The sequence below is a fragment of the Ascaphus truei genome, unplaced genomic scaffold (genome assembly GCF_040206685.1).
Source record: "Ascaphus truei isolate aAscTru1 unplaced genomic scaffold, aAscTru1.hap1 HAP1_SCAFFOLD_141, whole genome shotgun sequence".
Taxonomy (NCBI): domain Eukaryota; kingdom Metazoa; phylum Chordata; class Amphibia; order Anura; family Ascaphidae; genus Ascaphus; species Ascaphus truei.
In genome coordinates, this window is record NW_027454291.1 from 495,968 (window position 1) to 523,545 (window position 27,578).

Below are 27,578 nucleotides of genomic sequence, written 5' to 3' on the forward strand. Positions count from 1 at the left end.
TCTCTCTCTGCGCTCTTTCTTTCTTTCTCTCTATGCGCTCTTTCTTTCTCTGCGCTCTTTCTTTCTCTCTCTCTGTGCTCTTTCTTTCTCTCTCTGCGCTCTTTCTTTCTTTCTCTCTCTGCGCTCTTTCTTTCTCTCTCTGCGCTCTTTCTTTCTCTCTCTGCGCTCTTTCTTTCTTTCTCTCTCTGCGCTCTTTCTTTCTCTCTCTGCGCTCTTTCTTTCTCTCTCTGTGCTCTTTCTTTCTCTCTCTGCGCTCTTTCTTTCTCTCTTTGCGCTCTTACTTTCTCTCTCTCTGCGCTCTTTCATTCTCTCTCTCTGCGCTCTTTCTTTCTCTCTCTCTCTCTCTCTGCGCTCTTTCTTTCTCTCTGCGCACTTTCTTTCTCTCTCTCTGCGCTCTTTCTCTCTCTCTGCGCTCTTTCTTTTTCTCTGCGCTCTTTCTTTCTCTCTCTCTGCGCTCTTTCTCTCTCTCTCGCTGTGCTCTTTCTCTCTCTCTGCGCTCATTCTCTCTCTCTCTGCGCTCTTTCTTTCTCTCTCTCTGCGCTCTTTCTTTCTCTCTCTCTGTGCTCTTTCTTTCTCTCTCTGCGCTCTTTCTTTCTCTCTCTGCGCTCTTACTTTCTCTCTCTCTGCGCTCTTTCATTCTCTCTCTCTGCGCTCTTTCTTTCTCTCTCTCTCTCTCTCTGCGCTCTTTCTTTCTCTCTGCGCACTTTCTTTCTCTCTCTCTGCGCTCTTTCTCTCTCTCTGCGCTCTTTCTTTCTCTCTGCGCTCTTTCTTTCTCTCTGCGCTCTCTCTCTCTGCGCTCTCTCTCTCTCTCTGTGCTCTTTCTTTCTCTCTCTGCGCTCTTTCTTTCTCTCTCTCTGCGCTCTTTCTCTCTCTCTGCGCTCTTTCTCTCTCTCTGCGCTCTTTCTTTCTCTCTCTGCGCTCTTTCTTTCTTTCTCTCTCTGCGCTCTTTCTTTCTCTGCGCTCTCTCTCTCTCTCTGCGCTCTTTCTTTCTCTCTCTGCGCTCTTTCTTTCTCTCTCTGCGCTCTTTCTTTCTCTCTCTCTCTGCGCTCTTTCTTTCTCTCTCTGCGCTCTTTCTTTCTCTCTCTGCGCTCTTTCTTTCTCTCTGCGCACTTTCTTTCTCTCTCTCTCTGCACTCTTTCTTTCTCTCTCTGCGCTCTTTCTTTCTCTCTCTATGCTCTTTCTCTCTCTCTCTCTCTCTGCGCACTTTCTTTCTCTCTCTCTGCGCACTTTCTCTCTATCTCTCTGCGCTCTTTCTTTCTCTCTGCGCTCTCTCTCTCTGCGCTCTCTCTCTCTGCGCTCTCTCTCTCTGCACTCTTTTTTTTCTCTCTGCGCTTTTTCTTTCTCTCTCTGCGCTCTTTCTTTCTCTCTCTGCGCTCTTTCTTTCTTTCTCTCTATGCGCTCTTTCTTTCTCTGCGCTCTTTCTTTCTCTCTCTCTGTGCTCTTTCTTTCTCTCTCTGCGCTCTTTCTTTCTTTCTCTCTCTGCGCTCTTTCTTTCTCTCTCTGCGCTCTTTCTTTCTCTCTCTGCGCTCTTTCTTTCTTTCTCTCTCTGCGCTCTTTCTTTCTCTCTCTGCGCTCTTTCTTTCTCTCTCTGTGCTCTTTCTTTCTCTCTCTGCGCTCTTTCTTTCTCTCTCTGCGCTCTTACTTTCTCTCTCTCTGCGCTCTTTCATTCTCTCTCTCTGCGCTCTTTCTTTCTCTCTCTCTCTCTCTCTGCGCTCTTTCTTTCTCTCTGCGCACTTTCTTTCTCTCTCTCTGCGCTCTTTCTCTCTCTCTGCGCTCTTTCTTTTTCTCTGCGCTCTTTCTTTCTCTCTCTCTGCGCTCTTTCTCTCTCTCTCGCTGTGCTCTTTCTCTCTCTCTGCGCTCATTCTCTCTCTCTCTGCGCTCTTTCTTTCTCTCTCTCTGCGCTCTTTCTTTCTCTCTCTCTGTGCTCTTTCTTTCTCTCTCTGCGCTCTTTCTTTCTCTCTCTGCGCTCTTACTTTCTCTCTCTCTGCGCTCTTTCATTCTCTCTCTCTGCGCTCTTTCTTTCTCTCTCTCTCTCTCTGCGCTCTTTCTTTCTCTCTGCGCACTTTCTTTCTCTCTCTCTGCGCTCTTTCTCTCTCTCTCTGCTCTTTCTTTTTCTCTGCGCTCTTTCTTTCTCTCTCTCTGCGCTCTTTCTCTCTCTCTCGCTGCGCTCTTTCTCTCTCTCTGCGCTCATTCTCTCTCTCTCTGCGCTCTTTCTTTCTCTCTCTTTGCGCTCTTTCTTTCTCTCTCGCTGCGCTCTTTCTCTCTCTCTGCGCTCATTCTCTCTCTCTCTGCGCTCTTTCTTTCTCTCTCTGCGCTCTTTCTTTCTTTCTCTCTCTGCGCTCTTTCTTTCTCTCTCTCTGCGCTCTTTCTTTCTCTCTCTCTCTGCGCTCTTTCTTTCTCTCTCTCTCTCTGCGCTCTTTCTTTCTCTCTGCGCACTTTCTTTCTCTGTCTCTGCGCTCTTTCTCTCTCTCTGCGCTCTTTCTTTCTCTCTGCGCTCTTTCTTTCTCTCTCTCTGCGCTCTTTCTTTCTCTCTCTCTGTGCTCTTTCTTTCTCTCTCTGCGCTCTTTCTTTCTCTCTCTGCGCTCTTACTTTCTCTCTCTCTGCGCTCTTTCATTCTCTCTCTCTGCGCTCTTTCTTTCTCTCTCTCTCTCTCTCTGCGCTCTTTCTTTCTCTCTGCGCACTTTCTTTCTCTCTCTCTGCGCTCTTTCTCTCTCTCTCTGCTCTTTCTTTTTCTCTGCGCTCTTTCTTTCTCTCTCTCTGCGCTCTTTCTCTCTCTCTCGCTGCGCTCTTTCTCTCTCTCTGCGCTCATTCTCTCTCTCTCTGCGCTCTTTCTTTCTCTCTCTCTGCGCTCTTTCTTTCTCTCTCGCTGCGCTCTTTCTCTCTCTCTGCGCTCATTCTCTCTCTCTCTGCGCTCTTTCTTTCTCTCTCTGCGCTCTTTCTTTCTTTCTCTCTCTGCGCTCTTTCTTTCTCTCTCTCTGCGCTCTTTCTTTCTCTCTCTCTCTGCGCTCTTTCTTTCTCTCTCTCTCTCTGCGCTCTTTCTTTCTCTCTGCGCACTTTCTTTCTCTGTCTCTGCGCTCTTTCTCTCTCTCTGCGCTCTTTCTTTCTCTCTGCGCTCTTTCTTTCTCTCTCTCTGCGCTCTTTCTCTCTCTCTCGCTGCGCTCTTTCTCTCTCTCTGCGCTCATTCTCTCTCTCTCTGCGCTCTTTCTTTCTCTCTCTGCGCTCTTTCTTTCTCTCTCTCTGCGCTCTTTCTTTCTCTCTCTGCGCTCTTTCTTTCTCTCTCTCTGCGCTCTTTCTTTCTCTCTCTCTGCGCTCTTTCTTTCTCTCTCTCTGCGCTCTTTCTTTCTCTCTCTCTGCGCTCTTTCTCTCTCTCGCTGCGCTCTTTCTCTCTCGCTGCGCTCTTTCTCTCTCTCTGTGCTCATTCTCTCTCTCTCTGCGCTATTTCTTTCTCTCTCTGCGCTCTTTCTTTCTCTCTCTGCGCTCTTTCTTTCTCTCTGCGCTCTTTCTTTCTCTCTGCGCTCTTTCTTTCTCTCTGCGCTCTTTCTTTCTCTCTGCGCTCTCTCTCTCTCTGTGCTCTCTCTCTCTCTGCGCTCTTTCTTTCTCTCTCTGCGCTCTTTCTTTCTCTCTCTCTGCGCTCTTTCTCTCTCTCTGCGCTCTTTCTCTCTCTCTGCGCTCTTTCTTTCTCTCTCTGCGCTCTTTCTTTCTCTCTCTGCGCTCTTTCTTTCTTTCTCTCTCTGCGCTCTTTCTTTCTCTGCGCTCTCTCTCTTTCTCTCTCTGCGCTCTTTCTTTCTTTCTCTCTCTGCGCTCTTTCTTTCTCTCTCTGCGCTCTTTCTTTCTCTCTCTGCGCTCTTTCTTTCTCTCTCTGCGCTCTTTCTTTCTCTCCTGCGCTCTTTCTCTCTCTCTGCGTTCTTTCTTTCTCTCTCTGCGCTCTTTCTTTCTCTCTCTGCGATCTTTCTTTCTTTCTCTCTCTCTGCGCTCTTTCTCTCTCTCTGCGCTCTTTCTTTCTCTCTCTGCGCTCTTTCTTTCTTTCTCTCTCTGCGCTCTTTCTTTCTCTGCGCTCTCTCTCTCTCTCCCTGCGCTCTTTCTTTCTCTCTCTGCGCTCTTTCTTTCTCTCTCTGCGCTCTTTCTTTCTCTCTCTGCGCTCTTTCTTTCTCTCTTTCTGCGCTCTTTCTTTCTCTCTCTCTGCGCTCTTTCTTTCTCTCTCTCTGCGCTCTTTCTCTCTCTCTCTCTGCGCTCTTTCTTTCTCTCCTGCGCTCTTTCTCTCTCTCTGCGCTCTTTCTTTCTCTCTCTGCGCTCTTTCTTTCTCTCTCTGCGATCTTTCTTTCTTTATCTCTCTCTGCGCTCTTTCTTTCTCTCTCTGCGCTCTTTCTTTCTCTCTGCGCACTTTCTTTCTCTCTCTCTGCGCTCTTTCTTTCTCTCTGCGCTATTTCTTTCTCTCTGCGCTCTCTCTCTCTGCGCTCTCTCTCTCTGCGCTCTCTCTCTCTCTCTGTGCTCTTTCTTTCTCTCTCTGCGCTCTTTCTTTCTCTCTCTCTGCGCTCTTTCTCTCTCTCTGCGCTCTTTCTCTCTCTCTGCGCTCTTTCTTTCTCTCTCTGCGCTCTTTCTTTCTTTCTCTCTCTGCGCTCTTTATTTCTCTGCGCTCTCTCTCTCTCTCTGCGCTCTTTCTTTCTCTCTCTGCGCTCTTTCTTTCTCTCTCTGCGCTCTTTCTTTCTCTCTCTCTCTGCGCTCTTTCTTTCTCTCTCTGCGCTCTTTCTTTCTCTCTCTGCGCTCTTTCTTTCTCTCTGCGCACTTTCTTTCTCTCTCTCTCTGCACTCTTTCTTTCTCTCTCTGCGCTCTTTCTTTCTCTCTCTATGCTCTTTCTCTCTCTCTCTCTCTCTGCGCACTTTCTTTCTCTCTCTCTGCGCACTTTCTCTCTATCTCTCTGCGCTCTTTCTTTCTCTCTGCGCTCTCTCTCTCTGCGCTCTCTCTCTCTGCGCTCTCTCTCTGCACTCTTTTTTTTCTCTCTGCGCTTTTTCTTTCTCTCTCTGCGCTCTTTCTTTCTCTCTCTGCGCTCTTTCTTTCTTTCTCTCTATGCGCTCTTTCTTTCTCTGCGCTCTTTCTTTCTCTCTCTCTGTGCGCTTTCTTTCTCTCTCTGCGCTCTTTCTTTCTTTCTCTCTCTGCGCTCTTTCTTTCTCTCTCTGCGCTCTTTCTTTCTCTCTCTGCGCTCTTTCTTTCTTTCTCTCTCTGCGCTCTTTCTTTCTCTCTCTGCGCTCTTTCTTTCTCTCTCTGTGCTCTTTCTTTCTCTCTCTGCGCTCTTTCTTTCTCTCTCTGCGCTCTTACTTTCTCTCTCTCTGCGCTCTTTCATTCTCTCTCTCTGCGCTCTTTCTTTCTCTCTCTCTCTCTCTCTGCGCTCTTTCTTTCTCTCTGCGCACTTTCTTTCTCTCTCTCTGCGCTCTTTCTCTCTCTCTGCGCTCTTTCTTTTTCTCTGCGCTCTTTCTTTCTCTCTCTCTGCGCTCTTTCTCTCTCTCTCGCTGCGCTCTTTCTCTCTCTCTGCGCTCATTCTCTCTCTCTGCGCTCTTTCTTTCTCTCTCTCTGCGCTCTTTCTTTCTCTCTCTCTGTGCTCTTTCTTTCTCTCTCTGCGCTCTTTCTTTCTCTCTCTGCGCTCTTACTTTCTCTCTCTCTGCGCTCTTTCATTCTCTCTCTCTGCGCTCTTTCTTTCTCTCTCTCTCTCTCTCTGCGCTCTTTCTTTCTCTCTGCGCACTTTCTTTCTCTCTCTCTGCGCTCTTTCTCTCTCTCTGCGCTCTTTCTTTTTCTCTGCGCTCTTTCTTTCTCTCTCTCTGCGCTCTTTCTCTCTCTCTCGCTGCGCTCTTTCTCTCTCTCTGCGCTCATTCTCTCTCTCTCTGCGCTCTTTCTTTCTCTCTCTCTGCGCTCTTTCTTTCTCTCTCGCTGCGCTCTTTCTCTCTCTCTGCGCTCATTCTCTCTCTCTCTGCGCTCTTTCTTTCTCTCTCTGCGCTCTTTCTTTCTTTCTCTCTCTGCGCTCTTTCTTTCTCTCTCTCTGCGCTCTTTCTTTCTCTCTCTCTCTGCGCTCTTTCTTTCTCTCTCTCTCTCTGCGCTCTTTCTTTCTCTCTGCGCACTTTCTTTCTCTGTCTCTGCGCTCTTTCTCTCTCTCTGCGCTCTTTCTTTCTCTCTGCGCTCTTTCTTTCTCTCTCTCTGCGCTCTATCTCTCTCTCTCGCTGCGCTCTTTCTCTCTCTCTGCGCTCATTCTCTCTCTCTCTGCGCTCTTTCTTTCTCTCTCTGCGCTTTTTCTTTCTCTCTCTCTGCGCTCTTTCTTTCTCTCTCTGCGCTCTTTCTTTCTCTCTCTCTGCGCTCTTTCTTTCTCTCTCTCTGCGCTCTTTCTTTCTCTCTCTCTGCGCTCTTTCTCTCTCTCGCTGCGCTCTTTCTCTCTCGCTGCGCTCTTTCTCTCTCTCTGTGCTCATTCTCTCTCTCTCTGCGCTATTTCTTTCTCTCTCTGCGCTCTTTCTTTCTCTCTCTGCGCTCTTTCTTTCTCTCTGCGCTCTTTCTTTCTCTCTGCGCTCTTTCTTTCTCTCTGCGCTCTCTCTCTCTGTGCTCTCTCTCTCTCTGCGCTCTTTCTTTCTCTCTCTGCGCTCTTTCTTTCTCTCTCTCTGCGCTCTTTCTCTCTCTCTGCGCTCTTTCTCTCTCTCTGCGCTCTTTCTTTCTCTCTCTGCGCTCTTTCTTTCTCACTCTGCGCTCTTTCTTTCTTTCTCTCTCTGCGCTCTTTCTTTCTCTGCGCTCTCTCTCTTTCTCTCTCTCTGTGCTCTTTCTTTCTCTCTCTGCGCTCTTTCTTTCTATCTCTCTCTGCGCTCTTTCTTTCTCTCTCTGCGCTCTTTCTTTCTCTCTCTGCGCTCTTTCTTTCTTTCTCTCTCTGCGCTCTTTCTTTCTCTCTCTGCGCTCTTTCTTTCTCTCTCTGTGCTCTTTCTTTCTCTCTCTGCGCTCTTTCTTTCTCTCTCTGCGCTCTTACTTTCTCTCTCTCTGCGCTCTTTCATTCTCTCTCTCTGCGCTCTTTCTTTCTCTCTCTCTCTCTCTCTGCGCTCTTTCTTTCTCTCTGCGCACTTTCTTTCTCTCTCTCTGCGCTCTTTCTCTCTCTCTGCGCTCTTTCTTTTTCTCTGCGCTCTTTCTTTCTCTCTCTCTGCGCTCTTTCTCTCTCTCTCGCTGCGCTCTTTCTCTCTCTCTGCGCTCATTCTCTCTCTCTGCGCTCTTTCTTTCTCTCTCTCTGCGCTCTTTCTTTCTCTCTCTCTGTGCTCTTTCTTTCTCTCTCTGCGCTCTTTCTTTCTCTCTCTGCGCTCTTACTTTCTCTCTCTCTGCGCTCTTTCATTCTCTCTCTCTGCGCTCTTTCTTTCTCTCTCTCTCTCTCTCTGCGCTCTTTCTTTCTCTCTGCACACTTTCTTTCTCTCTCTCTGCGCTCTTTCTCTCTCTCTGCGCTCTTTCTTTTTCTCTGCGCTCTTTCTTTCTCTCTCTCTGCGCTCTTTCTCTCTCTCTCGCTGCGCTCTTTCTCTCTCTCTGCGCTCATTCTCTCTCTCTCTGCGCTCTTTCTTTCTCTCTCTCTGCGCTCTTTCTTTCTCTCTCGCTGCGCTCTTTCTCTCTCTCTGCGCTCATTCTCTCTCTCTCTGCGCTCTTTCTTTCTCTCTCTGCGCTCTTTCTTTCTTTCTCTCTCTGCGCTCTTTCTTTCTCTCTCTCTGCGCTCTTTCTTTCTCTCTCTCTCTGCGCTCTTTCTTTCTCTCTCTCTCTCTGCGCTCTTTCTTTCTCTCTGCGCACTTTCTTTCTCTGTCTCTGCGCTCTTTCTCTCTCTCTGCGCTCTTTCTTTCTCTCTGCGCTCTTTCTTTCTCTCTCTCTGCGCTCTTTCTCTCTCTCTCGCTGCGCTCTTTCTCTCTCTCTGCGCTCATTCTCTCTCTCTCTGCGCTCTTTCTTTCTCTCTCTGCGCTCTTTCTTTCTCTCTCTCTGCGCTCTTTCTTTCTCTCTCTGCGCTCTTTCTTTCTCTCTCTCTGCGCTCTTTCTTTCTCTCTCTCTGCGCTCTTTCTTTCTCTCTCGCTGCGCTCTTTCTCTCTCTCTGTGCTCATTCTCTCTCTCTCTGCGCTATTTCTTTCTCTCTCTGCGCTCTTTCTTTCTCTCTCTGCGCTCTTTCTTTCTCTCTGCGCTCTTTCTTTCTCTCTGCGCTCTTTCTTTCTCTCTGCGCTCTCTCTCTCTGTGCTCTCTCTCTCTCTGCGCTCTTTCTTTCTCTCTCTGCGCTCTTTCTTTCTCTCTCTCTGCGCTCTTTCTCTCTCTCTGCGCTCTTTCTCTCTCTCTGCGCTCTTTCTTTCTCTCTCTGCGCTCTTTCTTTCTCTCTCTGCGCTCTTTCTTTCTTTCTCTCTCTGCGCTCTTTCTTTCTCTGCGCTCTCTCTCTTTCTCTCTCTGCGCTCTTTCTTTCTTTCTCTCTCTGCGCTCTTTCTTTCTCTCTCTGCGCTCTTTCTTTCTCTTCGCTCTCTCTCTCTCTCTCTCTGCGCTCTTTCTTTCTCTCTCTGCGCTCTTTCGTTCTCTCTCTCTGCGCTCTTTCTTTCTCTCTCTCTGCGCTCTTTCTCTCTCTCTCTGTGCTCTTTCTTTCTCTCTCTGCGCTCTTTCTTTCTCTCTCTGCGCTCTTTCTTTCTCTCTCTGCGCTCTTTCTTTCTCTCTCTGCGCTCTTTCTTTCTCTCTCTGCGCTCTTTCTTTCTCTCTCTGCGCTCTTTCTTTCTCTCTCTCTGCGCTCTTTCTTTCTCTCTGCGCTCTTTCTTTCTCTCTCTGCGCTCTTTCTTTCTCTCTCTGCGCTCTTTCTTTCTCTCTCTGCGCTCTTTCTTTCTCTCTCTGCGCTCTTTCTTTCTCTCTCTGTGCTCTTTCTTTCTCTCTCTCTGCGCTCTTTCTTTCTCTCTGCGCTCTTTCTTTCTCTCTGCGCTCTTTCTTTCTCTCTCTCTGCGCTCTCTCTCTCTCTGCGCTCTTTCTTTCTCTCTGCGCTCTCTCCCTCTGCGCTCTATCTCTCTCTCTGCGCTCTATCTCTCTCTCTGCGCTCTTTCTTTCTCTCTCTGCGCTCTTTCTTTCTCTCTCTCTGCGCTCTTTCTTTCTCTCTCTCTGCGCTCTTTCTTTCTCTCTCGCTGCGCTCTTTCTCTCTCTCTGTGCTCATTCTCTCTCTCTCTGCGCTATTTCTTTCTCTCTCTGCGCTCTTTCTTTCTCTCTCTGCGCTCTTTCTTTCTCTCTGCGCTCTTTCTTTCTCTCTGCGCTCTTTCTTTCTCTCTGCGCTCTCTCTCTCTGTGCTCTCTCTCTCTCTGCGCTCTTTCTTTCTCTCTCTGCGCTCTTTCTTTCTCTCTCTCTGCGCTCTTTCTCTCTCTCTGCGCTCTTTCTCTCTCTCTGCGCTCTTTCTTTCTCTCTCTGCGCTCTTTCTTTCTCTCTCTGCGCTCTTTCTTTCTTTCTCTCTCTGCGCTCTTTCTTTCTCTGCGCTCTCTCTCTTTCTCTCTCTGCGCTCTTTCTTTCTTTCTCTCTCTGCGCTCTTTCTTTCTCTCTCTGCGCTCTTTCTTTCTCTTCGCTCTCTCTCTCTCTCTCTCTGCGCTCTTTCTTTCTCTCTCTGCGCTCTTTCGTTCTCTCTCTCTGCGCTCTTTCTTTCTCTCTCTCTGCGCTCTTTCTCTCTCTCTCTGTGCTCTTTCTTTCTCTCTCTGCGCTCTTTCTTTCTCTCTCTGCGCTCTTTCTTTCTCTCTCTGCGCTCTTTCTTTCTCTCTCTGCGCTCTTTCTTTCTCTCTCTGCGCTCTTTCTTTCTCTCTCTGCGCTCTTTCTTTCTCTCTCTCTGCGCTCTTTCTTTCTCTCTGCGCTCTTTCTTTCTCTCTCTGCGCTCTTTCTTTCTCTCTCTGCGCTCTTTCTTTCTCTCTCTGCGCTCTTTCTTTCTCTCTCTGCGCTCTTTCTTTCTCTCTCTGTGCTCTTTCTTTCTCTCTCTCTGCGCTCTTTCTTTCTCTCTGCGCTCTTTCTTTCTCTCTGCGCTCTTTCTTTCTCTCTCTCTGCGCTCTCTCTCTCTCTGCGCTCTTTCTTTCTCTCTGCGCTCTCTCCCTCTGCGCTCTATCTCTCTCTCTGCGCTCTATCTCTCTCTCTGCGCTCTTTCTTTCTCTCTCTGCGCTCTTTCTTTCTCTCTCTCTGCGCTTTCTCTCTCTCTGCGCTCTCTCTCTCTCTCTGCGCTCTTTCTCTCTCTCTGCGCTCTTTCTTTCTCTCTCTGCGCTCTTTCTTTCTCTGCGCTCTTTCTCTCTCTCTGCACTCTTTCTTTCTCTCTCTCTGCGCTCTTTCTTTCTCTCTCTGTGCTCTTTCTTTCTCTCTCTGCGCTCTTTCTTTCTCTCTGCGCACTTTCTTTCTCTCTCTCTCTGCGCTCTTTCTTTCTCTCTCTGCGCTCTTTCTTTCTCTCTCTGCGCTCTTTCTTTCTCTCTCTCTGCGCACTTTCTTTCTCTCTCTCTGCGCTCTTTCTTTCTCTCTCTCTGCGCTCTCTCTCTCTCTGCGCTCTTTCTTTCTCTCTGCGCTCTCTCCCTCTGCGCTCTATCTCTCTCTCTGCGCTCTTTCTTTCTCTCTCTGCGCTCTTTTTTTCTCTCTCTCTGCGCTCTTTCTTTCTCTCTGTGCTCTTTCTTTCTCTCTCTGCGCTCTTTCTTTCTTTCTCTCTCTGCGCTCTTTCTTTCTCTGCGCTCTCTCTCTCTCTGCGCTCTTTCTTTCTCTCTCTGCGCTCTTTCTTTCTCTCTCTCTGCGCTCTTTCTTTCTCTCTCTGAGCTCTTTCTTTCTCTCTCTGCGCTCTTTCTTTCTCTCTCTCTGCGCTCTCTCTCTCTCTGCGCTCTCTCTCTGTCTGCGCTCTCTTTCTCTCTGCGCTCTCTTTCTCTCTCTCTCTGAGCTCTTTCTCTCTCTCTCTGCGCTCTCTCTCTCTGCGCTGTTTCTCTCTCTCTGCGCTCATTCTCTCTCTCTCTGCGCTCTTTCTTTCTCTCTCTGCGCTCTTTCTTTCTTTCTCTGCGCTCTTACTTTCTCTCTCTCTGCGCTCTTTCTTTCTCTCTCTCTGCGCTCTTTCTTTCTCTCTCTCTGCGCTCTTTCTTTCTCTCTCTCTCTCTGCGCTCTTTCTTTCTCTCTGCGCACTATCTTTCTCTCTCTCTGCGCTCTTTCTCTCTCTCTGCGCTCTTTCTCTCTCTCTGCGCTCTTTCTTTCTCTCTCTCTGCGCTCTTTCTCTCTCTCTCGCTGCGCTCTTTCTCTCTCTCTGCGCTCATTCTCTCTCTCTCTGCGCTCATTCTCTCTCTCTCTGCGCTCTTTCTTTCTTTCTCTGCGCTCTTTCTTTCTCTCTCTGTGCTCTTACTTTCTCTCTCTCTGCGCTCTTTCTTTCTCTCTGCGCTCTTTCTTTCCCTCTCTCTGCGCTCTTTCTCTCTCTCTGCGCTCTTTCTTTCTCTCTCTGCGCTCTTTCTTTCTCTCTCTGCGCTCTTTCTTTCTCTCTGCGCTCTTTCTTTCTCTCTCTATGCTCTTTCTCTCTCTCTCTCTGCGCACTTTCTTTCTCTCTCTCTGCGCACTTTCTTTCTATCTCTCTGCGCTCTTTCTTTCTCTCTGCGCTCTCTCTCTCTGCACTCTTTTTTTTCTCTCTGCGCTCTTTCTTTCTCTCTCTGCGCTCTTTCTTTCTCTCTCTGCGCTCTTTCTTTCTTTCTCTCTGCGCACTATCTTTCTCTCTCTCTGCGCTCTTTCTCTCTCTCTGCGCTCTTTCTCTCTCTCTGCGCTCTTTCTTTCTCTCTCTCTGCGCTCTTTCTCTCTCTCTCTCTCTGCGCTCTTTCTTTCTCTCTCTCTGCGCTCTTTCTCTCTCTCTCGCTGCGCTCTTTCTCTCTCTCTGCGCTCATTCTCTCTCTCTCTGCGCTCTTTCTTTCTCTGCGCTCTTTCTTTCTGTCTCTGTGCTCTTACTTTCTCTCTCCCTGCGCTCTTTCTTTCTCTCTGCGCTCTTTCTTTCCCTCTCTCTGCGCTCTTTCTCTCTCTCTGCGCTCTTTCTTTCTCTCTCTGCGCTCTTTCTTTCTCTCTCTGCGCTCTTTCTTTCTCTCTGCGCACTTTCTTTCTCTCTCTCTCTGCGCTCTTTCTTTCTCTCTCTGCGCTCTTTCTTTCTTTCTCTCTATGCGCTCTTTCAATCTCTGCGCTCTCTCTCTCTCTCTGCGCTCTTTCTTTCTCTCTCTGCGCTCTTTCTTTCTCTCTCTCTGCGCTCTTTCTTTCTCTCTCTGCGCTCTTTCTTTCTCTCTGCGCACTTTCTTTCTCTCTTTCTGCGCTCTCTCTCTCTGCGCTCTCTCTCTCTCTGCGCTCTTTCTTTCTCTCTCTGCGCTCTTTCTTTCTCTCTCTGCGCTCTTTCTTTCTCTCTCTGCGCTCTTTCTTTCTCTCTCTGCGCTCTTTCTTTCTCTCTCTTTGCGCTCTTTCTTTCTCGCTCTCTGCGCTCTTTCTCTCTCTCTGCGCTCTTTCTCTCTGCGCTCTTTCTTTCTCTCTCTGCGCTCTTTCTTTCTTTCTCTCTCTGCGCTCTTTCTTTCTCTAAGCTCTCTCTCTCTCTCTCTCTCTGCGCTCTCTCTCTCTCTCTCTGCGCTCTTTCTTTCTCTCTCTGCGCTCTTTCTTTCTCTCTCTGCGCTCTTTCTTTCTCTCTCTGCGCTCTTTCTTTCTCTCTCTGCGCTCTTTCTTTCTCTCTCTCTGCGCTCTTTCTTTCTCTCTCTCTGCGCTCTTTCTTTCTCTCTCTGCGCTCTTTCTTTCTTTCTCTCTGCGCTCTTTCTTTCTCTCTCTCTGCGCTCTTTCTTTCTCTCCTGCGCTCTTTCTCTCTCTCTGCGCTCTTTCTTTCTCTCTCTGCGCTCTTTCTTTCTCTCTCTGCGATCTTTCTTTCTTTCTCTCTCTGCGCTCTTTCTTTCTCTCTCTGCGCACTTTCTTTCTCTCTGCGTACTTTCTTTCTCTCTCTCTGCGCTCTCTCTCACTCTGCGCTCTTTCTTTCTCTCTGCGCACTTTCTTTCTCTCTCTCTGCGCTCTTTCTCTCTCTCTGCGCTCTTTCTTTTTCTCTGCGCTCTTTCTTTCTCTCTCTCTGCGCTCTTTCTCTCTCTCTCGCTGCGCTCTTTCTCTCTCTCTGCGCTCATTCTCTCTCTCTCTGCGCTCTTTCTTTCTCTCTCTCTGCGCTCTTTCTTTCTCTCTCTCTGTGCTCTTTCTTTCTCTCTCTGCGCTCTTTCTTTCTCTCTCTGCGCTCTTACTTTCTCTCTCTCTGCGCTCTTTCATTCTCTCTCTCTGCGCTCTTTCTTTCTCTCTCTCTCTCTCTCTGCGCTCTTTCTTTCTCTCTGCGCACTTTCTTTCTCTCTCTCTGCGCTCTTTCTCTCTCTCTGCGCTCTTTCTTTTTCTCTGCGCTCTTTCTTTCTCTCTCTCTGCGCTCTTTCTCTCTCTCTCGCTGCGCTCTTTCTCTCTCTCTGCGCTCATTCTCTCTCTCTCTGCGCTCTTTCTTTCTCTCTCTCTGCGCTCTTTCTTTCTCTCTCGCTGCGCTCTTTCTCTCTCTCTGCGCTCATTCTCTCTCTCTCTGCGCTCTTTCTTTCTCTCTCTGCGCTCTTTCTTTCTTTCTCTCTCTGCGCTCTTTCTTTCTCTCTCTCTGCGCTCTTTCTTTCTCTCTCTCTCTGCGCTCTTTCTTTCTCTCTCTCTCTCTGCGCTCTTTCTTTCTCTCTGCGCACTTTCTTTCTCTGTCTCTGCGCTCTTTCTCTCTCTCTGCGCTCTTTCTTTCTCTCTGCGCTCTTTCTTTCTCTCTCTCTGCGCTCTTTCTCTCTCTCTCGCTGCGCTCTTTCTCTCTCTCTGCGCTCATTCTCTCTCTCTCTGCGCTCTTTCTTTCTCTCTCTGCGCTCTTTCTTTCTCTCTCTCTGCGCTCTTTCTTTCTCTCTCTGCGCTCTTTCTTTCTCTCTCTCTGCGCTCTTTCTTTCTCTCTCTCTGCGCTCTCTCTCTCTGCGCTCTCTCTCTCTCTGCGCTCTTTCTTTCTCTCTCTGCGCTCGTTCTTTCTCTCTCTGCGCTCTTTCTTTCTCTCTCTGCGCTCTTTCTTTCTCTCTCTGCGCTCTTTCTTTCTCTCTCTTTGCGCTCTTTCTTTCTCGCTCTCTGCGCTCTTTCTCTCTCTCTGCGCTCTTTCTCTCTGCGCTCTTTCTTTCTCTCTCTGCGCTCTTTCTTTCTTTCTCTCTCTGCGCTCTTTCTTTCTCTAAGCTCTCTCTCTCTCTCTCTCTCTGCGCTCTCTCTCTCTCTCTCTGCGCTCTTTCTTTCTCTCTCTGCGCTCTTTCTTTCTCTCTCTGCGCTCTTTCTTTCTCTCTCTGCGCTCTTTCTTTCTCTCTCTCTGCGCTCTTTCTTTCTCTCTCTCTGCGCTCTTTCTTTCTCTCTCTGCGCTCTTTCTTTCTCTCTCTCTGCGCTCTTTCTTTCTCTCTCTCTGCGCTCTTTCTTTCTCTCCTGCGCTCTTTCTCTCTCTCTGCGCTCTTTCTTTCTCTCTCTGCGCTCTTTCTTTCTCTCTCTGCGATCTTTCTTTCTTTCTCTCTCTGCGCTCTTTCTTTCTCTCTCTGCGCACTTTCTTTCTCTCTGCGTACTTTCTTTCTCTCTCTCTGCGCTCTCTCTCACTCTGCGCTCTTTCTTTCTCTCTGCGCACTTTCTTTCTCTCTCTCTGCGCTCTTTCTCTCTCTCTGCGCTCTTTCTTTTTCTCTGCGCTCTTTCTTTCTCTCTCTCTGCGCTCTTTCTCTCTCTCTCGCTGCGCTCTTTCTCTCTCTCTGCGCTCATTCTCTCTCTCTCTGCGCTCTTTCTTTCTCTCTCTCTGCGCTCTTTCTTTCTCTCTCTCTGTGCTCTTTCTTTCTCTCTCTGCGCTCTTTCTTTCTGCGCTCTCTCTCTCTCTGCGCTCTTTCTTTCTCTCTCTGCGCTCTTTCTTTCTCTCTCTGCGCTCTTTCTTTCTCTCTCTGCGCTCTTTCTTTCTCTCTCTGCGCTCTTTCTTTCTCTCTCTCTGCGCTCTTTCTTTCTCGCTCTCTGCGCTCTTTCTCTCTCTCTGCGCTCTTTCTCTCTGCGCTCTTTCTTTCTCTCTCTGCGCTCTTTCTTTCTTTCTCTCTCTGCGCTCTTTCTTTCTCTAAGCTCTCTCTCTCTCTCTCTCTCTGCGCTCTCTCTCTCTCTCTCTGCGCTCTTTCTTTCTCTCTCTGCGCTCTTTCTTTCTCTCTCTGCGCTTTTTCTTTCTCTCTCTGCGCTCTTTCTTTCTCTCTCTGCGCTCTTTCTTTCTCTCTCTCTGCGCTCTTTCTTTCTCTCTCTCTGCGCTCTTTCTTTCTCTCTCTGCGCTCTTTCTTTCTCTCTCTCTGCGCTCTTTCTTTCTCTCTCTCTGCGCTCTTTCTTTCTCTCCTGCGCTCTTTCTCTCTCTCTGCGCTCTTTCTTTCTCTCTCTGCGCTCTTTCTTTCTCTCTCTGCGATCTTTCTTTCTTTCTCTCTCTGCGCTCTTTCTTTCTCTCTCTGCGCACTTTCTTTCTCTCTGCGTACTTTCTTTCTCTCTCTCTGCGCTCTCTCTCACTCTGCGCTCTTTCTTTCTCTCTGCGCTCTTTCTTTCTCTCTGCGCTCTCTCTCTCTGCGCTCTCTCTCTCTCTCTGCGCTCTTTCTATCTCTCTCTGCGCTCTTTCTTTCTCTCTCTCTGCGCTCTTTCTTTCTCTCTCTCTGCGCTCTTTCTTTCTCTCTGCGCACTTTCTTTCTCTCACTCTGCGCTCTTTCTCTCTCTCTGCGCTCTTTCTTTCTCTCTGCGCTCTTTCTTTCTCTCTCTCGGCGCTCTTTCTCTCTCTCTCGCTGCGCTCTTTCTCTCTCTCTGCGCTCTTTCTTTCTCTCTCTGCGCTCTTTCTTTCTCTCTCTGCGATCTTAATTTCTTTCTCTCTCTGCGCTCTTTCTTTCTCTCTCTGCGCTCTTTCTTTCTCTCTCTGCGCTCTTTCTTTCTCTCTGCGCACTTTCTTTCTCTCTCTCTGCGCTCTCTCTCTCTCTGCGCTCTTTCTTTCTCTCTCTGCGCTCTTTCTTTCTCTCTCTCTGCGCTCTTTCTCTCTCTCTGCGCTCTTTCTTTCTCTCTGCGCTCTTTCTTTCTCTCTCTGCGCTCTTTCTTTCTTTCTCTCTCTGCGCTCTTTCTTTCTCTGCGCTCTCTCTCTCTCTGCGCTCTTTCTTTCTCTCTCTGCGCTCTTTCTTTCTCTCTCTGTGCTCTTTCTTTCTCTCTCTCTGCGCTCTTTCTTTCTCTCTCTCTGTGCTCTTTCTTTCTCTCTCTGCGCTCTTTCTTTCTCTCTCTGCGCTCTTACTTTCTCTCTCTCTGCGCTCTTTCATTCTCTCTCTCTGCGCTCTTTCTTTCTCTCTCTCTCTCTCTCTGCGCTCTTTCTTTCTCTCTGCGCACTTTCTTTCTCTCTCTCTGCGCTTTTTCTCTCTCTCTGCGCTCTTTCTTTTTCTCTGCGCTCTTTCTTTCTCTCTCTTTGCGCTCTTTCTCTCTCTCTCGCTGCGCTCTTTCTCTCTCTCTGCGCTCATTCTCTCTCTCTCTGCGCTCTTTCTTTCTCTCTCTCTGCGCTCTTTCTTTCTCTCTCGCTGCGCTCTTTCTCTCTCTCTGCGCTCATTCTCTCTCTCTCTGCGCTCTTTCTTTCTTTCTCTCTCTGCGCTCTTTCTTTCTCTCTCTCTGCGCTCTTTCTTTCTCTCTCTCTCTGCGCTCTTTCTTTCTCTCTCTCTCTCTGCGCTCTTTCTTTCTCTCTGCGCACTTTCTTTCTCTGTCTCTGCGCTCTTTCTCTCTCTCTGCGCTCTTTCTTTCTCTCTGCGCTCTTTCTTTCTCTCTCTCTGCGCTCTTTCTCTCTCTCTCGCTGCGCTCTTTCTCTCTCTCTGCGCTCATTCTCTCTCTCTCTGCGCTCTTTCTTTCTCTCTCTGCGCTCTTTCTTTCTCTCTCTCTGCGCTCTTTCTTTCTCTCTCTGCGCTCTTTCTTTCTCTCTCTCTGCGCTCTTTCTTTCTCTCTCTCTGCGCTCTCTCTCTCTGCGCTCTCTCTCTCTCTGCGCTCTTTCTTTCTCTCTCTGCGCTCGTTCTTTCTCTCTCTGCGCTCTTTCTTTCTCTCTCTGCGCTCTTTCTTTCTCTCTCTGCGCTCTTTCTTTCTCTCTCTTTGCGCTCTTTCTTTCTCGCTCTCTGCGCTCTTTCTCTCTCTCTGCGCTCTTTCTCTCTGCGCTCTTTCTTTCTCTCTCTGCGCTCTTTCTTTCTTTCTCTCTCTGCGCTCTTTCTTTCTCTAAGCTCTCTCTCTCTCTCTCTCTCTGCGCTCTCTCTCTCTCTCTCTGCGCTCTTTCTTTCTCTCTCTGCGCTCTTTCTTTCTCTCTCTGCGCTCTTTCTTTCTCTCTCTGCGCTCTTTCTTTCTCTCTCTCTGCGCTCTTTCTTTCTCTCTCTCTGCGCTCTTTCTTTCTCTCTCTGCGCTCTTTCTTTCTCTCTCTCTGCGCTCTTTCTTTCTCTCTCTCTGCGCTCTTTCTTTCTCTCCTGCGCTCTTTCTCTCTCTCTGCGCTCTTTCTTTCTCTCTCTGCGCTCTTTCTTTCTCTCTCTGCGATCTTTCTTTCTTTCTCTCTCTGCGCTCTTTCTTTCTCTCTCTGCGCACTTTCTTTCTCTCTGCGTACTTTCTTTCTCTCTCTCTGCGCTCTCTCTCACTCTGCGCTCTTTCTTTCTCTCTGCGCACTTTCTTTCTCTCTCTCTGCGCTCTTTCTCTCTCTCTGCGCTCTTTCTTTTTCTCTGCGCTCTTTCTTTCTCTCTCTCTGCGCTCTTTCTCTCTCTCTCGCTGCGCTCTTTCTCTCTCTCTGCGCTCATTCTCTCTCTCTCTGCGCTCTTTCTTTCTCTCTCTCTGCGCTCTTTCTTTCTCTCTCTCTGTGCTCTTTCTTTCTCTCTCTGCGCTCTTTCTTTCTGCGCTCTCTCTCTCTCTGCGCTCTTTCTTTCTCTCTCTGCGCTCTTTCTTTCTCTCTCTGCGCTCTTTCTTTCTCTCTCTGCGCTCTTTCTTTCTCTCTCTGCGCTCTTTCTTTCTCTCTCTCTGCGCTCTTTCTTTCTCGCTCTCTGCGCTCTTTCTCTCTCTCTGCGCTCTTTCTCTCTGCGCTCTTTCTTTCTCTCTCTGCGCTCTTTCTTTCTTTCTCTCTCTGCGCTCTTTCTTTCTCTAAGCTCTCTCTCTCTCTCTCTCTCTGCGCTCTCTCTCTCTCTCTCTGCGCTCTTTCTTTCTCTCTCTGCGCTCTTTCTTTCTCTCTCTGCGCTTTTTCTTTCTCTCTCTGCGCTCTTTCTTTCTCTCTCTGCGCTCTTTCTTTCTCTCTCTCTGCGCTCTTTCTTTCTCTCTCTCTGCGCTCTTTCTTTCTCTCTCTGCGCTCTTTCTTTCTCTCTCTCTGCGCTCTTTCTTTCTCTCTCTCTGCGCTCTTTCTTTCTCTCCTGCGCTCTTTCTCTCTCTCTGCGCTCTTTCTTTCTCTCTCTGCGCTCTTTCTTTCTCTCTCTGCGATCTTTCTTTCTTTCTCTCTCTGCGCTCTTTCTTTCTCTCTCTGCGCACTTTCTTTCTCTCTGCGTACTTTCTTTCTCTCTCTCTGCGCTCTCTCTCACTCTGCGCTCTTTCTTTCTCTCTGCGCTCTTTCTTTCTCTCTGCGCTCTCTCTCTCTGCGCTCTCTCTCTCTCTCTGCGCTCTTTCTATCTCTCTCTGCGCTCTTTCTTTCTCTCTCTCTGCGCTCTTTCTTTCTCTCTCTCTGCGCTCTTTCTTTCTCTCTGCGCACTTTCTTTCTCTCACTCTGCGCTCTTTCTCTCTCTCTGCGCTCTTTCTTTCTCTCTGCGCTCTTTCTTTCTCTCTCTCGGCGCTCTTTCTCTCTCTCTCGCTGCGCTCTTTCTCTCTCTCTGCGCTCTTTCTTTCTCTCTCTGCGCTCTTTCTTTCTCTCTCTGCGATCTTTATTTCTTTCTCTCTCTGCGCTCTTTCTTTCTCTCTCTGCGCTCTTTCTTTCTCTCTCTGCGCTCTTTCTTTCTCTCTGCGCACTTTCTTTCTCTCTCTCTGCGCTCTCTCTCTCTCTGCGCTCTTTCTTTCTCTCTCTGCGCTCTTTCTTTCTCTCTCTCTGCGCTCTTTCTCTCTCTCTGCGCTCTTTCTTTCTCTCTGCGCTCTTTCTTTCTCTCTCTGCGCTCTTTCTTTCTTTCTCTCTCTGCGCTCTTTCTTTCTCTGCGCTCTCTCTCTCTCTGCGCTCTTTCTTTCTCTCTCTGCGCTCTTTCTTTCTCTCTCTGTGCTCTTTCTTTCTCTCTCTGCGCTCTTTCTTTCTCTCTCTGCGCTCTTTCTTTCTCTCTCTGCGCTCTTTCTTTCTCTCTCTCTGCGCTCTTTCTTTCTCTCTCTCTGCGCTCTTTCTTTCTCTCTCTCTGCGCTCTTTCTTTCTCTCTCTCTGCGCTCTTTCTTTCTCTCCTGCGCTCTTTCTCTCTCTCTGCGCTCTTTCTTTCTCTCTCTGCGCTCTTTCTTTCTCTCTCTGCGATCTTTCTTTCTTTCTCTCTCTCTGCGCTCTTTCTCTCTCTCTGCGCTCTTTCTTTCTCTCTCTGCGCTCTTTCTTTCTTTCTCTCTCTGCACTCTTTCTTTCTCTGCGCTCTCTCTCTCTCTCCCTGCGCTCTTTCTTTCTCTCTCTGCGCTCTTTCTTTCTCTCTCTGCGCTCTTTCTTTCTCTCTCTGCGCTCTTTCTTTCTCTCTTTCTGCGCTCTTTCTTTCTCTCTCTCTGCGCTCTTTCTTTCTCTCTCTCTGCGCTCTTTCTCTCTCTCTCTCTGCGCTCTTTCTTTCTCTCCTGCGCTCTTTCTCTCTCTCTGCGCTCTTTCTTTCTCTCTCTGCGCTCTTTCTTTCTCTCTCTGCGATCTTTCTTTCTTTATCTCTCTCTGCGCTCTTTCTTTCTCTCTCTGCGCTCTTTCTTTCTCTCTGCGCACTTTCTTTCTCTCTCTCTGCGCTCTCTCTCTCTGCGCTCTTTCTTTCTCTCTGCGCTCTCTCTCTCTCTGCGCTCTCTCTCTCTCTCTGTGCTCTTTCTTTCTCTCTCTGCGCTCTTTCTTTCTCTCTCTCTGCGCTCTTTCTCTCTCTCTGCGCTCTTTCTCTCTCTCTGCGCTCTTTCTTTCTCTCTCTGCGCTCTTTCTCTCTCTCTGCGCTCTTTCTTTCTCTGCGCTCTCTCTCTCTCTCTGCGCTCTTTCTTTCTCTCTCTGCGCTCTTTCTTTCTCTCTCTGCGCTCTTTCTTTCTCTCTCTCTCTGCGCTCTTTCTTTCTCTCTCTGCGCTCTTTCTTTCTCTCTCTGCGCTCTTTCTTTCTCTCTGCGCACTTTCTTTCTCTCTCTCTCTGCACTCTTTCTTTCTCTCTCTGCGCTCTTTCTTTCTCTCTCTATGCTCTTTCTCTCTCTCTCTCTCTGCGCACTTTCTTTCTCTCTCTGCGCACTTTCTCTCTATCTCTCTGCGCTCTTTCTTTCTCTCTGCGCTCTCTCTTTCTGCGCTCTCTCTCTCTGCGCTCTCTCTCTCTGCACTCTTTTTTTTCTCTCTGCGCTTTTTCTTTCTCTCTGCGCTCTTTCTTTCTCTCTCTGCACTCTTTCTTTCTTTCTCTCTATGCGCTCTTTCTTTCTCTGCGCTCTTTCTTTCTCTCTCTCTGTGCTCTTTCTTTCTCTCTCTGCGCTCTTTCTTTCTTTCTCTCTCTGCGCTCTTTCTTTCTCTCTCTGCGCTCTTTCTTTCATACTCTCTCTGCGCTCTTTCTTTCTCTCTCTGCGCTCTTTCTTTCTCTCTCTGCGCACTTTCTTTCTCTCTCTGCGCACTTTCTTTCTCTCTCTCTGCGCTCTTTCTCTCTCTCTGCGCTCTTTCTCTCTCTCTGCGCTCTTACTTTCTCTCTCTCTGCGCTCTTACTTTCTCTCTCTCTGCGCTCTTTCATTCTCTCTCTCTGCGCACTTTCTTTCTCTCTCTGCGCACTTTCTTTCTCTCTCTCTGCGCTCTTTCTCTCTCTCTGCGCACTTTCTTTCTCTCTCTCTGCGCTCTTTCTCTCTCTCTGCGCTCTTTCTTTTTCTCTGCGCTCTTTCTTTCTCTCTCTCTGCGCTCTTTCTCTCTCTCTCGCTGCGCTCTTTCTCTCTCTCTGCGCTCATTCTCTCTCTCTCTGCGCTCTTTCTTTCTCTCTCTCTGCGCTCTTTCTTTCTCTCTCGCTGCGCTCTTTCTCTCTCTCTGCGCTCTTTCTCTCTCTCTGCGCTCATTCTCTCTCTCTCTGCGCTCTTTCTTTCTCTCTCTGCGCTCTTTCTTTCTTTCTCTCTCTGCGCTCTTTCTTTCTCTCTCTCTGCGCTCTTTCTTTCTCTCTCTCTGCGCTCTTTCTTTCTCTCTCTCTCTCTGCGCTCTTTCTTTCTCTCTGCGCACTTTCTTTCTCTCTCTCTGCGCTCTTTCTCTCTCTCTGCGCTCTTTCTTTCTCTCTGCGCTCTTTCTTTCTCTCTCTCTGCGCTCTTTCTCTCTCTCTCGCTGCGCTCTTTCTCTCTCTCTGCGCTCATTCTCTCTCTCTCTGCGATCTTTCTTTCTCTCTCTGCGCTCTTTCTTTCTCTCTCTCTGCGCTCTTTCTTTCTCTCTCTGCGCTCTTTCTTTCTCTCTCTGCGCTCTTTCTTTCTCTCTCTCTGCGCTCTTTCTTTCTCTCTCTCTGCGCTCTTTCTTTCTCTCTCTGCGCTCTTTCTCTCTCTCTCGCTGCGCTCTTTCTCTCTCTCTGCGCTCATTCTCTCTCTCTCTGCGCTCTTTCTTTCTCTCTCTGCGCTCTTTCTTTCTCTCTCTCTGCGCTCTTTCTTTCTCTCTCTGCGCTCTTTCTTTCTCTCTCTCTGCGCTCTTTCTTTCTCTCTCTCTGCGCTCTTTCTTTCTCTCTCTCTGCGCTCTTTCTTTCTCTCTCTCTGCGCTCTTTCTCTCTCTCGCTGCGCTCTTTCTCTCTCGCTGCGCTCTTTCTCTCTCTCTGTGCTCATTCTCTCTCTCTCTGTGCTATTTCTTTCTCTCTCTGCGCTCTTTCTTTCTCTCTCTGCGCTCTTTCTTTCTCTCTCTGCGCTCTTTCTTTCTCTCTCTCTGCGCTCTTTCTTTCTCTCTGCGCTCTTTCTTTCTCTCTCTCTGCGCTCTTTCTCTCTCTCTGCGCTCTTTCTCTCTCTCTGCGCTCTTTCTTTCTCTCTCTGCGCTCTTTCTTTCTCTCTCTGCGCTCTTTCTTTCTTTCTCTCTCTGCGCTCTTTCTTTCTCTGCGCTCTCTCTCTTTCTCTCTCTGCGCTCTTTCTTTCTTTCTCTCTCTGCGCTCTTTCTTTCTCTCTCTGCGCTCTTTCTTTCTCTTCGCTCTCTCTCTCTCTCTCTCTGCGCTCTTTCTTTCTCTCTCTGCGCTCTTTCGTTCTCTCTCTCTGCGCTCTTTCTTTCTCTCTCTCTGTGCTCTTTCTTTCTCTCTCTCTGTGCTCTTTCTTTCTCTCTCTGCGCTCTTTCTTTCTTTCTCTCTCTGCGCTCTTTCTTTCTCTCTCTGCGCTCTTTCTTTCTCTCTCTGCGCTCTTTCTTTCTCTCTCTGCGCTCTTTCTTTCTCTCTCTGCGCTCTTTCTTTCTCTCTCTCTGCGCTCTTTCTTTCTCTCTCTCTGCGCTCTTTCTCTCTCTGCGCTCTTTCTTTCTCTCTCTGCGCTCTTTCTTTCTCTCTCTGCGCTCTTTCTTTCTCTCTCTGCGCTCTTTCTTTCTCTCTCTCTGCGCTCTTTCTTTCTCTCTGCGCTCTTTCTCTCTCTCTCTCTCTGTGCTCTCTCTCTCTCTGCGCTCTTTCTTTCTCTCTGCGCTCTCTCCCTCTGCGCTCTATCTCTCTCTCTGCGCTCTTTCTTTCTCTCTCTGCGCTCTTTCTTTCTCTCTCTGCGCTCTTTCTTTCTCTGCGCTCTTTCTCTCTCTCTGCACTCTTTCTTTCTCTCTCTCTGCACTCTTTCTTTCTCTCTCTCTGCGCTCTTTCTTTCTCTCTCTGCGCTCTTTCTTTCTCTCTCTGCGCTCTTTCTTTCTCTCTCTGCGCTCTTTCTTTCTCTCTCTGCGCTCTTTCTTTCTCTCTCTCTCTGCGCTCTTTCTTTCTCTCTCTGCGCTCTTTCTTTCTCTCTCTGCGCTCTTTCTTTCTCTCTCTCTGCGCACTTTCTTTCTCTCTCTCTGCGCTCTTTCTTTCTCTCTCTCTGCGCTCTTTCTTTCTCTCTCTCTGCGCTCTTTCTTTCTCTCTCTCTGCGCTCTTTCTTTCTCTCTGCGCTCTTTCTTTCTCTCTGCGCTCTTTCTTTCTCTCTCTCTGCGCTCTCTCTCTCTCTGCGCTCTTTCTTTCTCTCTGCGCTCTCTCCCTCTGCGCTCTATCTCTCTCTCTGCGCTCTTTCTTTCTCTCTCTCTGCGCTCTTTCTTTCTCTCTCTCTGCGCTCTTTCTTTCTCTCTGCGCTCTTTCTTTCTCTCTGCGCTCTTTCTTTCTCTCTCTGCGCTCTCTCTCTCTCTGCGCTCTTTCTTTCTCTCTGCGCTCTCTCCCTCTGCGCTCTATCTCTCTCTCTGCGCTCTTTCTTTCTCTCTCTGCGCTCTTTCTTTCTCTCTCTCTGCGCTCTTTCTTTCTCTCTGTGCTCTTTCTTTCTCTCTCTGCGCTCTTTCTTTCTTTCTCTCTCTGCGCTCTTTCTTTCTCTCTCTGCGCTCTTTCTCTCTCTCTCGCTGCGCTCTTTCTCTCTCTCTGCGCTCATTCTCTCTCTCTCTGCGCTCTTTCTTTCTCTCTCTGCGCTCTTTCTTTCTCTCTCTCTGCGCTCTTTCTTTCTCTCTCTGCGCTCTTTCTTTCTCTCTCTCTGCGCTCTTTCTTTCTCTCTCTCTGCGCTCTTTCTTTCTCTCTCTCTGCGCTCTTTCTTTCTCTCTCTCTGCGCTCTTTCTCTCTCTCGCTGCGCTCTTTCTCTCTCGCTGCGCTCTTTCTCTCTCTCTGTGCTCATTCTCTCTCTCTCTGCGCTATTTCTTTCTCTCTCTGCGCTCTTTCTTTCTCTCTCTGCGCTCTTTCTTTCTCTCTCTCTGCGCTCTTTCTATCTCTCTGCGCTCTTTCTTTCTCTCTCTCTGCGCTCTTTCTCTCTCTCTGCGCTCTTTCTCTCTCTCTGCGCTCTTTCTTTCTCTCTCTGCGCTCTTTCTTTCTCTCTCTGCGCTCTTTCTTTCTTTCTCTCTCTGCGCTCTTTCTTTCTCTGCGCTCTCTCTCTTTCTCTCTCTGCGCTCTTTCTTTCTTTCTCTCTCTGCGCTCTTTCTTTCTCTCTCTGCGCTCTTTCTTTCTCTTCGCTCTCTCTCTCTCTCTCTGCGCTCTTTCTTTCTCTCTCTGCGCTCTTTCGTTCTCTCTCTCTGCGCTCTTTCTTTCTCTCTCTGCGCTCTTTCTTTCTCTCTCTGCGCTCTTTCTTTCTCTCTCTGCGCTCTTTCTTTCTCTCTCTCTGCGCTCTTTCTTTCTCTCTCTCTGCGCTCTTTCTCTCTCTGCGCTCTTTCTTTCTCTCTCTGCGCTCTTTCTTTCTCTCTCTGCGCTCTTTCTTTCTCTCTCTGCGCTCTTTCTTTCTCTCTCTCTGCGCTCTTTCTTTCTCTCTCTCTGCGCTCTTTCTCTCTCTGCGCTCTTTCTTTCTCTCTCTGCGCTCTTTCTTTCTCTCTCTGCGCTCTTTCTTTCTCTCTCTGCGCTCTTTCTTTCTCTCTCTCTGCGCTCTTTCTTTCTCTCTGCGCTCTTTCTTTCTCTCTGCGCTCTTTCTCTCTCTCTCTCTGTGCTCTCTCTCTCTCTGCGCTCTTTCTTTCTCTCTGCGCTCTCTCCCTCTGCGCTCTATATCTCTCTCTGCGCTCTTTCTTTCTCTCTCTGCGCTCTTTCTTTCTCTCTCTCTGCGCTCTCTCTCTCTCTGCGCTCTCTCTCTCTCTCTCTGCGCTCTTTCTCTCTCTCTGCGCTCTTTCTTTCTCTCTCTGCGCTCTTTCTTTCTCTGCGCTCTTTCTCTCTCTCTGCACTCTTTCTTTCTCTCTCTCTGCACTCTTTCTTTCTCTCTCTCTGCGCTCTTTCTTTCTCTCTCTGCGCTCTTTCTTTCTCTCTCTGCGCTCTTTCTTTCTCTCTCTGCGCTCTTTCTTTCTCTCTGCGCACTTTCTTTCTCTCTCTCTCTGCGCTCTTTCTTTCTCTCTCTGCGCTCTTTCTTTCTCTCTCTGCGCTCTTTCTTTCTCTCTCTCTGCGCACTTTCTTTCTCTCTCTCTGCGCTCTTTCTTTCTCTCTCTCTGCGCTCTTTCTTTCTCTCTCTCTGCGCTCTTTCTTTCTCTCTCTCTGCGCTCTTTCTTTCTCTCTGCGCTCTTTCTTTCTCTCTGCGCTCTTTCTTTCTCTCTCTCTGCGCTCTCTCTCTCTCTCTGCGCTCTTTCTTTCTCTCTGCGCTCTCTCCCTCTGCGCTCTATCTCTCTCTCTGCGCTCTATCTCTCTCTCTGCGCTCTTTCTTTCTCTCTCTGCGCTCTTTCTTTCTCTCTCTCTGCGCTCTTTCTTTCTCTCTGTGCTCTTTCTTTCTCTCTCTGCGCTCTTTCTTTCTTTCTCTCTCTGCGCTCTTTCTTTCTCTCTCTGCGCTCTTTCTCTCTCTCTCGCTGCGCTCTTTCTCTCTCTCTGCGCTCATTCTCTCTCTCTCTGCGCTCTTTCTTTCTCTCTCTGCGCTCTTTCTTTCTCTCTCTCTGCGCTCTTTCTTTCTCTCTCTGCGCTCTTTCTTTCTCTCTCTCTGCGCTCTTTCTTTCTCTCTGCGCTCTTTCTTTCTCTCTCTCTGCGCTCTTTCTTTCTCTCTCTCTGCGCTCTTTCTCTCTCTCGCTGCGCTCTTTCTCTCTCGCTGTGCTCTTTCTCTCTCTCTGTGCTCATTCTCTCTCTCTCTGCGCTATTTCTTTCTCTCTCTGCGCTCTTTCTTTCTCTCTCTGCGCTCTTTCTTTCTCTCTCTCTGCGCTCTTTCTTTCTCTCTGCGCTCTTTCTTTCTCTCTCTCTGCGCTCTTTCTCTCTCTCTGCGCTCTTTCTTTCTCTCTGCGCTCTTTCTTTCTCTCTCTCTGCGCTCTTTCTCTCTCTCTGCGCTCTTTCTCTCTCTCTGCGCTCTTTCTTTCTCTCTCTGCGCTCTTTCTTTCTTTCTCTCTCTGCGCTCTTTCTTTCTCTGCGCTCTCTCTCTTTCTCTCTCTGCGCTCTTTCTTTCTTTCTCTCTCTGCGCTCTTTCTTTCTCTCTCTGCGCTCTTTCTTTCTCTTCGCTCTCTCTCTCTCTCTCTCTGCGCTCTTTCTTTCTCTCTCTGCGCTCTTTCGTTCTCTCTCTCTGCGCTCTTTCTTTCTCTCTCTCTGTGCTCTTTCTTTCTCTCTCTCTGTGCTCTTTCTTTCTCTCTCTCTGCGCTCTTTCTTTCTCTCTCTCTGCGCTCTTTCTTTCTCTCTCTCTCTGCGCTCTTTCTTTCTCTCTCTCTGCGCTCTTTCTCTCTCTGCGCTCTTTCTTTCTCTCTCTGCGCTCTTTCTTTCTCTCTCTGCGCTCTTTCTTTCTCTCTCTGCGCTCTTTCTTTCTCTCTCTGCGCTCTTTCTTTCTCTCTCTCTGCGCTCTTTCTTTCTCTCTGCGCTCTTTCTTTCTCTCTGCGCTCTTTCTCTCTCTCTCTCTGTGCTCTCTCTCTCTCTGCGCTCTTTCTTTCTCTCTGCGCTCTCTCCCTCTGCGCTCTATCTCTCTCTCTGCGCTCTTTCTTTCTCTCTCTGCGCTCTTTCTTTCTCTCTCTCTGCGCTCTCTCTCTCTCTGCGCTCTCTCTCTCTCTCTCTGCGCTCTTTCTCTCTCTCTGCGCTCTTTCTTTCTCTCTCTGCGCTCTTTCTTTCTCTGCGCTCTTTCTCTCTCTCTGCACTCTTTCTTTCTCTCTCTGCGCTCTTTCTTTCTCTCTCTGCGCTCTTTCTTTCTCTCTCTGCGCTCTTTCTTTCTCTCTGCGCACTTTCTTTCTCTCTCTGCGCTCTTTCTTTCTCTCTCTGCGCTCTTTCTTTCTCTCTCTGCGCTCTTTCTTTCTCTCTCTCTGCGCACTTTCTTTCTCTCTCTCTGCGCTCTTTCTTTCTCTCTCTCTGCGCTCTTTCTTTCTCTCTCTCTGCGCTCTTTCTTTCTCTCTCTCTGCGCTCTTTCTTTCTCTCTGCGCTCTTTCTTTCTCTCTGCGCTCTTTCTTTCTCTCTCTCTGCGCTCTCTCTCTCTCTGCGCTCTTTCTTTCTCTCTGCGCTCTCTCCCTCTGCGCTCTATCTCTCTCTCTGCGCTCTTTCTTTCTCTCTCTGCGCTCTTTCTTTCTCTCTCTCTGCGCTCTTTCTTTCTCTCTGTGCTCTTTCTTTCTCTCTCTGCGCTCTTTCTTTCTTTCTCTCTCTGCGCTCTTTCTTTCTCTGCGCTCTCTCTCTCTCTGCGCTCTTTCTTTCTCTCTCTGCGCTCTTTCTTTCTCTCTCTCTGCGCTCTTTCTTTCTCTCTCTGCGCTCTTTCTTTCTCTCTCTCTGCGCTCTCTCTCTGCGCTCTCTCTCTGTCTGCGCTCTCTTTCTCTCTGTGCTCTCTTTCTCTCTCTCTCTGAGCTCTTTCTCTCTCTCTGCGCTCTCTCTCTGCGCTGTTTCTCTCTCTCTGCGCTCATTCTCTCTCTCTCTGCGCTCTTTCTTTCTCTCTCTGCGCTCTTTCTTTCTTTCTCTG